The sequence below is a fragment of the Cupressus sempervirens genome, chromosome 3 (assembly GCF_028749045.1).
Source record: "Cupressus sempervirens isolate cs-2001-9-10 chromosome 3, ASM2874904v1, whole genome shotgun sequence".
Lineage (NCBI taxonomy): Eukaryota > Viridiplantae > Streptophyta > Pinopsida > Cupressales > Cupressaceae > Cupressus > Cupressus sempervirens.
In genome coordinates this window covers 503730568-503747602 of record NC_143120.1, presented here as the reverse complement: position 1 = coordinate 503747602, position 17035 = coordinate 503730568, and the positions used below count along the sequence as shown (strand labels likewise).

At 34.2% G+C, this 17035-nt stretch overlaps 1 pseudogene; it reads left to right on the top strand.

Moving 5' to 3' along the window:
- The first annotated feature begins 528 nt into the window (after nucleotides 1–528).
- Nucleotides 529–9981, top strand: LOC149567385 (protein SENSITIVITY TO RED LIGHT REDUCED 1-like; annotated as a pseudogene).
- The last annotated feature ends 7054 nt before the right edge of the window (nucleotides 9982–17035 follow it).

The window sequence follows — 17035 nt, the reverse complement described above, 5'->3', positions numbered from 1 at the left end:
TTAACGATTAGACGTGCATAGATTTTAATTTTTTAAAAAATTATAAATACTTTTTAAAAATAAAAAATTATTATTAAATTATAAAAAATATATATGATTTTTAAAATATAGCAACTATTATATAAATTCAAAGTAAAAATTATTTACATGATATTATAAAATTTTAATTGGAAATTTAATAGATATTTAAATAGTGAAATAAAAATTCTAACTACAATTTTAACTTAAAAGATTTCTTTATAAGCAATGATTTTTTTTCAAGTAAGATATTAATGGTAATGAAAGAGCACAAGATATCAGTTTGGCATTTGTGTAGGATAAACATATTTTTCTAAGAACATCTGACAGGTATTAATACGATGCATGATGCATCATAGCATGGCATGCCATCCATCCAAAAAAAATTGTGGTTGGATAGTCATTGCCCATCTACAACACACTTGCTGAAGAATGTGCATGTACATCTAGTTTGCTGGCATTTTTACCGATGACCACTTGTTGTGTTGGAATAGTCTAAATGAGAGAACAATGATCAAAGGTATGTAAATCTCTTTCATTTTATGTCATTTACTAATTTCCCTTGGCTTTGATCTCAACAAAATTGTGGGATTGAGACAATACAACAATGGAATAGACTATGGTAGTGGGGAGGAAAAAGAACCAAATATTAATACAAGTGCAATGACCAAACCCAATATTTGGAACTCTAGGAAATTGTTATGGGTTCATTTGACCAAACCCAATATATATCCAAGGCGGCCTGCACATTTGAAGCAAGGGTAACTATTAGTGTTAGTAATTCTAACAATAGGTTGACCTCCTATTTTATCCATAATTTATGGAAACTCATCAGTTAAGTGCAGAGTTACAATGATTCACATCAAGACAGTGATTTCAATGTTGATTATTGTGCATACATTTTGCATGTTTTATTTAGGATAGTTTAATTTGTATAAAAGTATGCTTACTTATTGTAGTTCAAGCAATTTTTATGGAATGTGAGCAGTTTTCTAAATTCTATGTTTTCTCTGGTTTGTAAATCTATTTTTCTTTATCTGTGCAAATTATGCTTCTTTCCCAGGTAAATCTAGAATGATTTTTTTTCCATTAGAATTAAGGGGGGGTGTTAGCATTAGTAATTCTAACAATAGGTTGACCACCTGTATAATCCATAATTTATGGAAACTCATCAGTTAAGTGCAGAGTTACGGTGATTCGCATGTAGATAGTGATTTGAATGTTGATTATTGTGCATGCATTTTGCATGTTTTATTTAGTATAGTTTCATTTGTATAAAAGCATGCTCAATGGTTGTTGTAATTCAAGTATTTTTTTATGGAATGTGAGGAGTTTTCTAAATTCTTTGGTTTCTCTAGTTTGTAATTCTATTTTTCTTGATTTGTGCAAATTGTGCTTCTTTCCTAGCTAGATATAGAATGAATTATTAAGATTAACACCCCCCTTAATTCCAACTAGGGAGAATTAAAAAAAATGAAAGAAAAGAGGAAATTAGGTCTTTTGTGACAAGAAATTTGTAGATATTTGTTGAATTTCTTGTCACAAAAGACCTTTCCTCTTTTCTTACATTGTTTTTATTCTTCCTAGTTGGAATTAAGGGGGGGTGTTAGTGTTAATAATTCCAACAATCGGATTAGATCAGTCTTGACAGTGATCCTCTAGTTTTGACAATGACTTTTCCCAAACTAATATTGTTAATTAGATATTCTTTTGTAATTTCTCATGCATGATTCGTGATAACTGAAACTCTTCACCGTAATTTTCTCCTATTAAAGGTGGTTTCAATTTGTATAAATCATGCATAAGTAGTTAACAAGAGATTATCTAATTAACAACATTAGTTTGGGAAAAGTCACTGTCAAAACTAGAGGATCATCGTCAAGACTGAACTAATCTAACCATTGGAATTGTTAACACTAACACCCTCCCCCCCTAAATTCCAAGTAGGCAGAATAAAAATAATGCAAAAAAGAAGAAAGAAGGTCTTTTGTGATAAGAAAATTGCAGATATCTATCAAATGATAATTTCCATAGTGTTGAATGAAGAATCCTCTTTGAAATCGAGATGATGATCAGAATGAGTCTGCATGAGTGCCCCCAAAGACACTACTCGAACAATGAATAGATGGAAAACAAAGGCAAAACATATGCCAATCAAATCGAAGATACAATAGACAGTAATTTGCATAGCTCCCTTAAACAAAGAATAGATGGTAAACGCATGCAAAACATCTATCATTCAAGGATACATATGACACATGGAGTGACCCCAACAACACCACTCAACCATGCAAGAATAAATTATTGATTGAAAATGTTGAGTTGTTATTTTGCATGATGCTTAACAACAAGAATCTTTCCAAACTCCTCTCTTGAAAAGTTAATTTGAGATCAACTCCAAGGTTCTAGGAAATATTGTGACCTACTAGAATCTACTCAGTAGAAGATAAGTATGAGTGTTCATGAGGAGGATTTTATTGGTTCTGACCAATTTTGGATAAGATGTTGAATCTTCTTGCTATCTCAAAAGAATAATGACATAAAAAGAAATATATTTTTATATTTTTTTGTTTATAACGAATGCAATTCTAACTATGCAACTATATGAATTCCTAAATTAACCCAAGTGTTTGTAAAAATAAATAACAAAGATAAGGTAACAAGAAGTTTAAGAAAATGACTTAAAAAATAAATCCCTAATGGACATAACCCATGGAAACAACATGTCTGCATGTTAAGCCTTTGAAAAGATCGATAAGTAACCAATGAAATGGGAGAAACACTTCCTTAATTCTACTAATGTAATCATCAATGGGAGTTCAGTAACCATAAGACATTTCACTTTTCATTAGATTGCAAGGCCATGGAAAGTGTGCTCGTATGAGACAAAAAGCTATGTAGGAACAATAGGGTGATCTCTTCTCCAACTAAGTACGTTAGCATAATTTGTAACACATAACAAACACAAAAATTAAAAGATTGCTCAATCAAAATAACACAATAAAAAAATTGGCTATATTATACTCCATGAACATGCATTCACAAAATATAACACACTTAAGCAAGAATAACTACACTCTGAATGAGAGCACCAATAGCATGTAGTATTGCATCAAAATAACGGCATGGAATACATATTTAATTCCTCAATTTATATGAAATATTCTCCTCAACTTGTGTTGAGAGTGAGAGATCTCTTTATGCAAATACATGCTTCTAAACTAATAAACAAATCTATTTATGTACAAAATGACTCTCTAACTAGTGCTAAGTAGGACTCCACCATTGTTTATATCATTTAATGGGTGCATGAGCCTTTACATGTCTTAAAACAAAGAAAGCATGAGAAATAAGAAGAAGAAAGCTATCAGGCGATGTAAGAGTCTATGGAGATGCCAAAAAAAGAAGCTCAACCTTCTCTGGAGGTTTGTAGGAGTTAAACTATCATCAGAATGTGTTTTCAATGCATGAAAAGCTCTAAATTTGGAACTGGGAGTTAATTGTCTACACACCTCTAACTTCTTCAAAAAATTCCAGTGCACCTTTGGAGAATCACACCTTGCACACCTTGGGAGTAGTGCACCTTGGAAGAAGGGAAAAATGCAAAAAATTCCCCAAGTGTCAAAACTAAAATTCTATCTTATGGGTTTTGTTCCCCTTCATACCAAAGATATGTCTAGGTATTTTCTCTTGAACTTCTCTATGATCTCCATCACTTGGGTTGCATCCAAAAAATCTAAAGCATCATATTTATCCTTTTCTTTTTGTCAATAGTTGCCCACTTCTATGAGAGTCTCTGAAAAATCTCCCAATTTCACATCCAATTCTAGCAATGCCTCTTCGATCTTAAATGCTTGTCTAATATCCTCATCAATGGAAGATTCTTAAAAGTCTTCCAAAAAAATTCAACAACTACTTGTATAGTCATGAGTGTATCCCTTGACTCATCTTCAAAAATGTCAAGGCAAGCATCATTGTAATGTCTCTCTACTTCCAAAATCTTCTCTTGGGCTTGATCCTTGAGCTTCTAAATATCTTCATGTAATGTCTCCATTACTTTATTACCAGCTATAATCTTCTCTATCCAATCATCCATTTTATCTAACTCATCCCCTATGTATACATCTACAAGCATTTGATACCTCTGACCTTTTATTGATTGAAAGGTTCGAAGGTCATTTCCCCAGGTATGTACCTCATCCATCAACCCAAAATCCTAGTTTAAAATGACAACTAGTTTATGTGCATTATTATACATATGGTGCAATATCTTGAGGTTCCCCTATATTATCTACAACTACTTTTCCTTAAAACTTTCTCGCCATTGTTGACAAGCCTTTAAAAATGGATCCACCTATATAACTACCTTTTCTTTATCTTTCCTCTCTAAAGTTGCTTCAAGAGTAGCCTCTGGATTATCTGAGTCAATAGGACTAACTAACTCATGTAGGAATCCCCTCATGATTTTATTCTACTTTCTCAATTTAACAAATTCAGCCTCATCTTTATCTAAGTGATTAAACACTTCTTTTGTTCTAGTGATGACCATCAATTTAGCTATGTCCATAGTTGGATTTCCAAGCAATACTTCTTTGATCTGATAATTATTTATGGTCAAATCCTTAGTATTTTCATGTAGAGGAGGAATAGCAGCATGTAGAGGAGGGATAGTAATATGAGTGAACAAGTCTTGATTTTTGTCCTTCATAATGAAGGCCGATGTATGTGTATCACCCTTAGGTAATTCAAGCTTCTTGAGAGCTTCAACTAATTCTTTCATTCCCTCTTCCTCAATATAATACAGTTGCCTTTTATGCCTAACCATCACCTCTTTTCTTAGTGACCTTGGAGTAGTTTCTATTGGAGACTTATACTTGGATGAAGAGGGGGTTTGTTCTACTAGACCCTTTCCCTTATCGCTCCTCTTCGAAGTCCTTCCTTTCTGTGAAGTATCTATATCAAGCATCCCTATATTTGTTGGGCCCTCTATCCTTACCTTTGTATCTTGAGAATTTTGTTAGGGTTTTTCATATATTTGCCCCCCCTCTAATACTTCATTGGTAGTTCTTTGTTGTGGCTCTTCTTCTTGTATTAGTGATTGAACCTTTATCCACTAAAGATACATCTTGATCTGGTGATGGCAGGGCACCTAAAGGTCCTTGTGGCTAAGGTAAAAATTGACTCTAATCCTCATCCAAAGGCTAATTTGTTGGTGTATCCCTTATCTTATCACCAACAAGTTCAGTGCCTATATGCATGAAATAAACATCTAACATGTTAAAGACATCAGCCCCTTGGTCCTCTTACTCATTAATCCATTGTTGTAACTCATCCTCCAAAGTAGTAACCTGAATAGGTTATGTAGGAATGGATTGCAGAGTTACTGTAGAACTCCTTCTTCATTCTACCTCAGTAGCCTTCATTAGATGAGTTCTCTAACCTAAGGGAAGGTTATCCTCTTCTTCTTCATCATCCTATTCTTCTTCTTCTAGAATAACTTCTGGGACCAATTGAAAAGGAATAACCTTTCTTATTACCTTTTGTCTCCTTGTCCTTTTAATTGGATTCTTCATCTTTTTCTTCTTGGGAGTTGATGGAGAGGCTTCTTCCTCTTGGGCAGGCGGAGACACTTCCTGTGCTTCTTCTTTAGCTTCTTTCCCTTGTTCTGGCAGTAGCACCAACAGATTATCCTGAGTTTGAATGACTTCTTGGGTTTGAGTCCCTTCATCCTTAGGTTCATCTCGCTATGGAGAAACTCTTTTCCTTTTATTATTTCCCTTCTATTCCTTGAAGTACCCAACTTCCTTATCATGCTAATACACTATCTCTAGCCTAATTGGAGATTGGGCTATGAACATTGGTACTGTAACCTTCACTCCTCTACCCTTCACTAGGCAGGTTGTAGCTTGGAAAACTACTATTTTTGGAACTAGATCTAGCTTAAATGGTCTCTTAATCCATTCCTTGGTCAACTGGATGATATGCCTCTCCCTATGATTGATATTCGCATTTTCTTCTCTATCAATCTCTTCATTCATGATTGGTCGATCATATATCTTATCTCAATTATATAAGGGATTTAAGACCTCTTCAGTGTCTTTTTGCACAACCTTTAATGGGACCTTCATTTTTAAGGCACTTCCTACCAAATAAAGAGTCATCCTACAATAATCCCTTATTCGGTTCTCGTAGTCATCTACTGCATTCATCCAATGATCCTCTATGGCATCTTCATGTTTGAACTATTTTCCTACCAAGTACTAAACTCTCCTAATGTTATCAAAACATGGACGAGGGGAGTTATAATCCTCCAAGGGTAACTAATCCTATTTTGGCTCAAAAGTCATGATATCTTGCTTTGGCTTGACATCAAATGAACCTATAGTGATGGGCCATACCCAGGTCTTCTTATGTTGCTTCCTTACTCTATCATATGTAGAGGAGAGTTGTCATGCAATCTCTAGCAAAATGAGCCTATCACATGGATACCTCAAGATATTCTTAGGATTTATAGTTGTACCTACTACCCTTAAGTAGGTGAATTTCTTGAATTGGATATAGTAGGTGCCTACTTCTATAATTTTTGTTGCTACCTCTTCTGACATGATTTTTGCATAGTCTCCCTTAATGAACTGGATGATTACAAAAATGAAGGCATCATTCACTATTATGTATTCCTTGATATGATTTGAGAGCTTCTTCTTCACTAGGTGGGGGTATATGATGTAAGGCCATGCATTAGCATCTTGCAAGTTGCCCCCCTTAAACAACCCTGGGTAATCTATAGTTCTTGCTACTAATAGATACACTAAATAAGATGTCATATAGAACCTTAGATCATTTTTTACCACCACTAGTTGTTCATCTAAATTCTCACTGAGAATTATGACCCAGTCAATTGGCATCTTTTTCGTTCTAATGGTTTCAATGAAGTGCACCATCCATATGTTTAAGTGGCCTGCTGCCGGTAATCTCATCATTCTTCTCAGGAGTACTATGGAATGTCTGATATCATCCTTCATGTAACCTCTTGTCATATCTACTTTCCCATCTTTTCTTCCCAAAGGTGTTATATCGATGAGATATGAAGATTGAATAATTTATGTGGCTTCATGTTCATGATCTCTATACCACCTTTCTACTTGATGGTATTTCAATCTTATATATTGATCTAACCTCAGAAGATGAAATAATTTCTTTATATTCTTGGGTCTTAGATCAAGAACGATCTCTTTAGTTATGCTTCTAACCACCCTCTCTTCTAAAACATAATTCTTAGATCAATTCAGAATATTGTACTAAACTCGAGTGTGAAGCTGCATTTACTAACCCCAATCTTATAAGTGCAAACACCATTGGGGGCCTCTCATTTGATTTATTACATAGAACCAATAATGCATTTCAATTAATATGACCCATCACAGTGTCTCGAATCTTTGAATGTGCATCCTGGAAGTGTGATTTTGATGGAACACCTTAAATTTTGAAGACCACTAGTTTTGGAGCAATCTTTGTAATGAGGGAGGACAAGGAGGAATCCATTTTATCTACACAAAATAGACATACACTAGTCCAGAAGGTGAAAAAAAATTAATTTAAATAAACCCTAGTTAGGAAAAAATTAAACCCAGAACCTAAAAACATCGCAAAACAGCTTTAAAAATTATCATTTTATACTCTTTTAGACAAAACTTTTGTGCACCTTAAGGGTGCAATAGGTGTGCCTTTCTCCTTTGACAAACTTTCAAAGATTAAGGGTGTGCATGTGCACACCCTAAACTTTGTGCAAAGTGGTCAAAGTGTTGAAAAGGGTGTGCACATAGCACACTTTTTGGGGCATGCTATATGTACACCATTATTATGTATAGGAGAAAGTTTTTCCTTTGAAAGGTGCATATGTGTGCACCTTGGATACGTGCGCAGATGCAAACCTTTCACTTAGGTGATTGCATTCTTTTTTAAGTCTTGTTAAGTTTTTGTGAAAAAGGGTATGCACTTTGGATAGGTGCACACCTTCTTACTTAACATTTTGTTTGTGTTGTGTCCAAGTTCTAAAAAGGAAGCGCACCTCTCAAGGTGCAAAGGTGTGCCTGCTAGAGATGAAGAAGAGAAAGTGAATAAGGAAGGGAAGGGTCCCTCAGCTTTTATAGGCCCAGGATGGAGCACACTTCCAAAGGGAAGTGCTCCCGCACTTGTGCACTTAGTGCACTAGCACACCTTATAGGGTGTGCTAGGTGCACTATTGCACACCTAAACACCAAAATTCATTTTTCCCTCAAAACCTCTAGTTTCTGACAATTGGGTTTTTCAGGCAGAGGGCCAAACTAGGCTTAGACACCATGTAGAAACCTAAAAAGGACACAGAGCCCAAACTAAGGGTCTGAAAAACAAAAAATGATAGTAGGAGATCCCCATTTCTCTTAGAAATGGGACATGTGTTGTGAAACCACAACAAAAATACATGTGTTAGGTGTCAATAAATCTAATCAACTAAAGAAGCATTCGCACAAAGAGGCATGACAAATCCACAAAAATAGTGCATTAGTATAGAGAAAAAGAAGACAAGAAACATGCAAAGAGAGCATGATCATGACCTTTCTTTAATATAGAATTGGATCCAACCTCTGATGCCATGATTTTTCGATGCAAGCCTCTACTTGTGTGCCTAAGTAGAACTAGTGGCCTCCATTCAAAATAATCAATGATTAATAGATATTTATTCTAAAGATCTATTTTCCTTTCTTTTTTTATCTTGCAATTTGGCCTCTTTCTTTTAGCAAGATTATCTGTGAAATTTTACATGACATCAGAGCTTAGAGAGCTAGAAGAAGAAACTTCTTTTTGCAGGTACAATATATCAAAGGTTGAAAGAATGAAGTTTGCAATCTTTATTTTTATTTTGAAGCTTTGTTTTTCTCTATTGTTTTAATCTTGCAATTTGTCCTATTTCTTTTAGCAAGATTATTTGTGAAATTTTACATGGTATGAATGCGCAGGTCATTGGTTTGAGTCCCTCAAGCCCTTTGATCCTTCGCCCACGTAGGCTTGGATTATCAACATGGTATGTAGTGGGTTCAAATCCCACATGATAAATGATTGTATCTAGCTCTATCATGTGTGTGGGGGGGGGTGTTGGCATAGAGACTATATCCCCAGTGAGCCCTCTCCACCACTAGCACATGCTTTTGGTGTGATGGAAAAATCTACACGAACTAAACCAATTGATCTTGACGAAGATGAAGAAATAGTGAGTGGAATGCATAGTTCTATGAAGAAGTTATATAAGACTACCTTTTATGAGAAACTTTAGATCCCTAAAGTGTCGAACATTATCATTAGAGTGATGGGAATGGATTCACAGCTTCAAGTGGTGTTATATAGAATTGGGAGCATTGGCGATTCAGAGAGGTCACGCCTACAATTGTCTCTCTCACTTTTATTGAAGCAATACTTTTGTTAGGTGGGTGAGATAGAGGTGTTTGATCCAATTGTGACTACATTAGAATATAGAGTTCTAAATAATTTAGGGTGCACATTTTTTAAAATCAATGAGCAGGGTAAGCAAATAGTTAATAGGACTACTCTATTTTTCATGTCCCACTTCGAGGCATTTCTCTACAACAATGTGCTCCAAGTAAATTGGAGTGCGTTTTTGTTAAATATAAATATTTTCTTTGGTAATAGCCTTAACGACTACCTTGACAACTTGTACATGTCTCAGAAGCCTCTTGACATGTTTTAGCCACTACAGAGCATGTCCATGAGTTTGAAATCCCCATTCTAGTGGTAGTGATTTTTAATTCCAATTATAGTTGGTATTTCAATTCTAGAAGAAATGTGCAATCAAATAGAGGAAATATGTATTCCCATTATAAATTTTTGGTGTACGAAACAATCCCAAATCAAATTCCAAAAACTGTAATCTGGATTTCAAGTTCCATAATTTCAAAACCCAAATTCTAAATTTTAATTCCCAACAAACGAGCCTTGAGCTTTACAATAATTGTCATGTGAAAATCTCCACAACCCCCAATTATATTCATCCCATGAATCTTTTAATATACATATAACAAACAACAATAGAAAATATCATACATATAGCTATATACTATGTCTACACAAGTGTATGGATGTGAGAAGCTTAGCCACACGTAATCACGTTTAATATGATAAAGAAATTTTGTTCATATATGTTAAATGAAGGCACAAATTTAATCATCATTTGTAAAATGTGGAAGTGTCCAATGTGATTGAATGCCGTAAGGAAATTTGGTTTCATCAAAGAAATTTGTTCATGGGAGCACACTAGAGACAAGTGAACGTTTAAAGCACAATATAAAGGTAATGTTAGTATGGTAGCATTTGATTTGAAGTTTCTTGTTGTTTGGAGTTGCAAACAATAATTTTCTCTGTAGAATACCTATGTCATACATTTAGCAACAATGTATAATTGATTCCACTCCTAAGTTTACTGATTAAATGCTTAACAGCTTTATTTTGCTCAATAGAGTTTGATACAAGTATTTTCAAGCAATGTTCGAAATAATTTCCAGTTTTCTATTTTTACTTAGTTTTACTCAAAAAATAAGCAAGTTGAAAAACATATTAGGGTCATTAGATCTCACTTTCCTTCTTTCCAAGTTGTTGATATATTTTCCTCCTCAGTAGGTAGTAGCACACAATATTCATTATGATTCAAAAATCTAGGAATTTCTACATTTCATAGATTAGTTTGTGTTCCAAGGAAGAAAACATGTGCAACCTACCATATCTTGATTATTCTTCAATAAATTTGAATGTATGTAGGTGTAATACTAATCAAGCAACAAGTTGACAATTTGTAATTTACTTTTATTGGAATATGTTTAAATAGAATATTATATAGTCAAATTAGTTAATCAGTAAGTCAAACAAAATAAATTATCCTTATGTTCATATATAACTATTTATCTCTTCATTTTACATTATAGAACCCCAGAGGCTAATCCATGACAAAATACTAAATTAAAAATTAAATTGTAAAATTTGATATAGAGTACGAAAAAAATTCAATTTCCACTTGAAATTTTGTATCTTTTAACAGGACTTGTAAATTTTTAGATTTAATTTTTGAAATCTAGATTTTTCTTGTACTTGCAAACATTGCCTACAACATACTACTAGCTCATAATGTGGATCTTGATTTGCAAGCAATGTGAGTATTATTTATATTAAGACTAAATTACATAATTTTGTAGAATTATTTATTTAGTTAAATAAAATTTTAGATGTTAGTTTCTAACAATTTTTTTGATGAAATAGTAATTAATTCAAAAATAAGTTTTATATCAAATTATCTAAAGCTACCATACTATATGTGTAAGCCACAATAGAGAGAGTCAAAAATTTGTTATCACTATTAAATATCATTATTCTAGCCATGCAAAAGTATAGTTTTAACCACAAATTTGGATATCATATGACAAAAACAACACTATAGTCATGCATGTGTGTGTACAAAGATATACATACAAAAACACACACGGGCGCACGCGCGCACACACACACACACACACATTATATTCAAGTTCTCAAAGTTAGGAGTGATCACATATTATTGAAGTTAACTAAAAAGTAAACTTTACTTTGAGAGCATTTATTGATCACAATTGTGCAAGGGTGTGCAACTCTTGTAGAAACCACACAAAAATACTCTTTAATGTTCAACACCATTGTTCCACTATAGACTTTGGATTATATACATAGGTATGAAGTAAGTCAATTACATATTATTTAGGTAATTATGAAATGAAACTTTAATAGTAGGAGCATCTTCATGGCCATAGCAATCATCTACAAGCATCTCTCATATGAATGTACATAAGGATATTCATTTTTAGCAACTTGCATGAAATTCCCGCAATATGGCTTCGATCATCTAAACATAAATGTCTTGCACATTACATATAGATGTACAAGTCATATTTTCCTATTGTACAATGTCAAGGAATCTAAGTGAAATTCTAGTAGGCTATGTGTAGGAAATCCAATCCAATTGAGTGATAGAATTGATTGATTTTCCATGGGGGGAAGGGATAGGGGGGGGGGGGGGGGGGTGTATTGCTACTATTTATCTCAATAATGTTTGTGATTTTGGTTGACTTTAGTATTATTTAATGAAAATATTCAATAGAATATTAATTTTTCTATACATTTCTATCAATTATATCTTTTTGGAAGTGGAGAGATAATCAAGATTCATTTAAATTTTCATATAGATAGATGATATCAAATACAAAAACTAGATAATCAAATAAAAAACCTAGATAATCAAGTAAACTAGAGTATGGGTAACAGGTACATGCAACAAATAATGTATGCGAAAAAATAATAAAAATATCTGACAACCCAATTGAATTGCATATAAAAAAAGGTAAGGGAATGTCTTCTTTTTTGATATTATAGATTTGTCATAGGCCTCATAAAAAGCATAATTTATTTTCTCAATTAATATATAGCACAACACTTTCATTCAAACTACTAATTACCAAAAAAGAAAGTTTGCATTGTACAAGTACAATTGCTAGAATAAGATTTCATGACTCTATGTACCTTTAGGATTTGGCCAAAAAAAAATTATTGATGGTAAAGTGTGAGCACTTGTTTAATTGAACCAAGAGTCAATGACTAATAATTCCAACAAGACAAATACAACCTTTGGATTTGGGAAAAAAAATATTATTATCTATTGCTTTGTGTTGCAGGTAAGTAGGTGCATATGAGCATCCATACAATACACGAGAGATCATGTATTCATGAGGCTTTGGTGTGAAGTGTTGTGATAGAGATAGTAAAGCTAAACTAGACCCAAGAAACAAACTATCAAATCAACAATTCATGAACATCCCATGTTTCCCTAACTTCAACTGCTAAAATTACTCTCAGATTAGCATCTTAGTGATAGTTCTAGAATGAGATTATGTTATTTGTGCATATCTATGATAAAAGGCTATATGAGATCTATGTGAATGAAAGACTTAACATGATATGAACATGAAAGTGCTATATATAAGAGCATAAATGATACTAAACAATGCTAAATGATGCTAGAATTCTCTATAGTAATGATACTAAATGACTTGATAATCGCTAGCTCTAGATATACCTATAGTAAGGATGCATCAAACTTGGGTCCTTTGCTCTTGATTATCCCTCCTATTTATAGGATTTTAGAATGGGTTGGGGTAAAGATATAGGAATTACTTTTCTTATTAGGGGTAATGGTAATTTTGAAAAATGTCTCATAAACCCCCAAAAGGAAAAGTCCAACAGACTCGCATTGTGAGGATAAATAGGCTTTTTCATTTCTTTTTAAATAAAAAAGGGTGGATTTTTATTTTTGAGAAGATAATCTCTTTATTAATTTATTTAAATTTATTTTTCTTTTCATTTTTGTTTTCTTCTCTTTTTGTTTGATTTTTTATTTCCCTCTTGAATTAAATTTCCTCTTTGAAATGATATTTTGGAACTTGAATTGTGAAGTAATCAATTAGGCAATTAATTAATTAAATTGATAAAGTAAACAACTTGATGTTGTGATTAATCCAATTGTCTATTGTTTTTTCCTTATTTTCTTTGATTTTGTCCGTAATTTTTATCGATTTGATGAAAATCGTGCTTCCTAAGTCTTGTTAATTTTAGGGTGTCTACAAATGCCCCTCTTTGAGCTAATATCTGAAGCATATTAGTTCAAATAATAACCTGATTCTTTTGATTTTTAAGTTAGATTTGGCGACCGAATAATTGATTTTTGATGGTTTGTTGATTTGATATTGACGTGGTGCCTGATTGTTGATGAGTTGATGTCTAATGCAGATATGTTGTCTTGGTGACCCTATTTGATAGATTGGTTAGCATTTGGCTAGGGTTAAATGTTTTGAATGTTTAAAAAAATTGTCATTGATATGGATATGATGCCCCCCTTGGAAATGAATTGGAATTTATGATTTTCAAGATATTGATGATGCAATTTTATTTCTGAATTTTTTACAAAGGAGTGAAAATTTGGGAAATGATTAGCATTGATAGTTAGGGGTAATGAGGAATGCTATAGAAAACAAGTTGTAAGGAGGCGATAGGATGAAGGGTTCAAAGATAGGTCAAAAATGCCCATAAGTGGGTTTAAATAGGTCCAAAAAGACCCTTTTACCTAATAATTGTTACACTCACCTTTCATTTTCACTTGGTTGGAGCATTGGACTAGCAAGGATGGTGATCCCATTGTGAGAGCATAGGTTCAAGAGGGGTCATCAATATCAGCATCTAGTCGACTATAGTGTCCCAGTATGTAACTCGAAACCTCATTGAATTTGATTTTTTTGGTTTTGTAGTCATATTTTTAGAATTTAGTGCATTTTTAGTTTACAAATGCATGTTGTGCACAAAATAGTGTGTTTGTTTAATGTTTTAGTGTTTTTGCTTAATGCATTTGTAGTCTCAAATAGTGCATCCATAGATGTTGTTGTTTTGCATTGTAGCGCATAGATTTGTCTTTTGGTGCATATAATAATAGTTTCAATGCATACATTTCGTATAGCACATATGCATGATAGTGTAGCACATATGTAGGACAAAATAGTGCATACTCATTAAAGCAAGGTTGCTTTGTGAAAAGTGTATAACAATGTCATATTTTAGCCCATTTAAATGATATAGAAGCACTTTTTCTAATAGAAGTGTCTTCACATATAGTTATAGCACATTTTATTTGTAGTACCTTTGTAAAGTATATTGGTTATTTTGTTAATTGTAATGGTGCCTAAAACTATTTTAGATAGTGCATTTAAATGGAAAAATAACATATTTAATGTCTTATGTAATTGTCAGAGGTTGCAGAGAAAATGTAGAATATGTCATATAATAGATCATCTAGAACGTCAATGTTTGGATGTGAAAAATGATTGGTAATCTATTATAGGTTGATTTAGGAATAAATATTGAGTGGGTAGACTAAGTAGAAATGCTTGATTGATAATGTGGTTACACAAAACCCAAACAACATAGGGGTGGAATCATAAAGTGAGATGTAGGAGCAGTCTAATAGATCAGATAAGTGCAATGGTCCTGCCTCAAGATACATGGGTGGATACCATCATGTCGGGCTCAAGATGTAGAGATAGACAAATAACTAGTTCATGATAAAACCATTAGCTAGATAGCTAGATGTTGATAACCTAGATTGATGTAGGATTATCACTTTATTGATGGACTGATGTAATTGTTTGATATTTGTGTAAACAAGTGCATGGGAAAAAGCTCATGGTGCACGGGTTGTATCCTTGGCCATTAGAGTCAATTAAGAGATTGTCGACTGAGCATCGATAGGTTATAGATAGATGTGGATTTTCATATTTTCTTCAGTTGTCATGGTTCTAGGTGAACCAATGATTATTGACAGTTGTGGTTGAGTGGTGGCACTTGGACCACAACACCTTCTATTTGGGGAGATGACAATTACCCTAGAGGATGTATATAGGATTCTTAGGATCCCTATGGTAGAGGATCTGGTATATTATGATAAGATAGATGATAACACAACATGTAGAGATCTTTTTGTAGATGATGACATTAGGGATGATAGTGTCTCGTGGTTTTAGATGCTTCAATATGATCCATTACCAGTCGTGCTAGCAAGGTTGATATGAGGATTTTTCCTACCTAGTAGGTAAGGGTGTGGATGTCTAATTGGACGGGACCACATTATTCAGGATATGATTGATCAACCATAAAGGCTTGTGTGGAGTAGTTGCATTCTCACCCATTTGTATCATGATTTACATCAGGTGGTGTACTCAGCAGTTGCATCACTATCTGTCGATATGGTGATATTACAAATTTGGACATGGGAGCATCTTCCCATCACACGGCCTATATGTGTTCGATAGAGACCACATGATGTGCCTTACACACACACACACACACACACACACATGTATCATTGTCCAGCCTCATCTGGGCCAAACAAAGTACTGGAGACACATATTAGATGATATGGATGAGGTTGTGTGGAGGTTTTACATGTATACAAAGTTGTGGATCAAGGATGATGATGAGATGGTATATTTCTTTGGTCCTTGTTATTTGCTTGGATGGATTCATTCAATGATTGAGGTATTTTGCTTCATAAGGGTAATATGGCAATTTGGCTGGCAACATGGGATGCCATATGAATTATCACATTATGCCCATGTGTATTCAAAGAGATCAATATGGGGTCTTACACTAGAGTATGAAGCATGCAAAGAGGCTTTTATGGAGATCATAGCGGTGCCACAAAGATGGTCGTTGAGAGATGATGTGTTGAATGTTGGGATGGAGAGGGATTGCATGTGGTGGTTTAAAGAGCACCCCTTTTTAAGATATATCATTCCAGCCAAGCTAATTCCATCCATTGAGGAGTAGTCAAGCGGCAATGAGGATGATGATGGTGAGGTGTTTAGGGGAGAGAGAGGGGTAGATTCAGAGGTCTATGAGGTAGAGGTGGGAACCAAGGCAGAGGTAGAGCTATGAGGATGCCCCCGCAAAGGGCCATGCCATAGGTTCTAGTGCAGAGACCTATTTTGGTGTAGAGGCTAAGAGATGCAGCAGGGGATAAACCCAGAGTGGTATGTGGTCGTGGGGGCATTGTGATGGGAGTTGACACAAGAGCTAGTATGGTAGTGCATTGGCGGGTGGGACTAGTGAGACAGGGTTGGACAATGTTGTGGGGCCCAATAGGAGAGTAGATGATTTTGATGGGGGAGAGTAGGCCAGCATAGGGCAAGGCTTTAGGAGGATGTGTAGTTTGTGAGGAGACAGAGACATTGGGTACAAGATCTTCCTATGCAAGTACAAGTCTCCTAGCCACATCCATAGCCATAGGTGCATGTATCCCTAGTGTTATCAACTCTTGTACTAGGCGGTTCATCAAATTTGGGAGCTTGTGTGAGCATTATAGAGGCACATATTGGACTAATTAGTTCTCAAATAAGTCACTTGG